Source organism: Arachis ipaensis, chromosome B06 (genome assembly GCF_000816755.2).
Source record: "Arachis ipaensis cultivar K30076 chromosome B06, Araip1.1, whole genome shotgun sequence".
Taxonomy (NCBI): domain Eukaryota; kingdom Viridiplantae; phylum Streptophyta; class Magnoliopsida; order Fabales; family Fabaceae; genus Arachis; species Arachis ipaensis.
This window is the reverse complement of record NC_029790.2, coordinates 16,206,651-16,207,249: the sequence shown is the minus strand read 5'-3', so window position 1 is coordinate 16,207,249 and position 599 is coordinate 16,206,651.

Sequence of the window (599 nt, the reverse complement as noted above, 5' to 3'; positions counted from 1 at the left end):
TTATTAATAGAGAAAAGCTTAAGGATAAATAGAATTTATTATTTTTGTCAAACGCTTTTAATTATCAGTCTAATTTTTTTAATTTAATAATTTAATAACATATTTTTAGTTTATATTTTTAAATATTATTAATTAATTATTGACCAAAATAATAAATTTTACTAACATTCTAACACTACTCTTATTAATAATAATCCATCAATATGAGAAACCAATCATAATAATATGAATAATATTATGAGAAAACACCATTCTCGATATTAAAATGACATTCTCCTTCCCTCTTTATAAAATATATATTCCCCTCCCTTATAATTTTTAAAAAACTTTTTCTTTAATCCGTTTTAAATTTTGTGTTAATTAATGTTAACTTTGTCTATTTTTCAAAAAAAAAATAAATTATATTTTATAAAAATATCCTTTAACAAAAATTTTATTTTTTATCATTAAATTTTTCTTACCAAAATACTCTTTAATAAATTATTTTTTATTAATTAAATTGTATTTTTACCAAAAATATTTTAAAAAAAATTTAATAATTAAATTTTTTTCTAAGATACCCTTCAATAATTTTTTAATTATTAAATTATAATTTTACC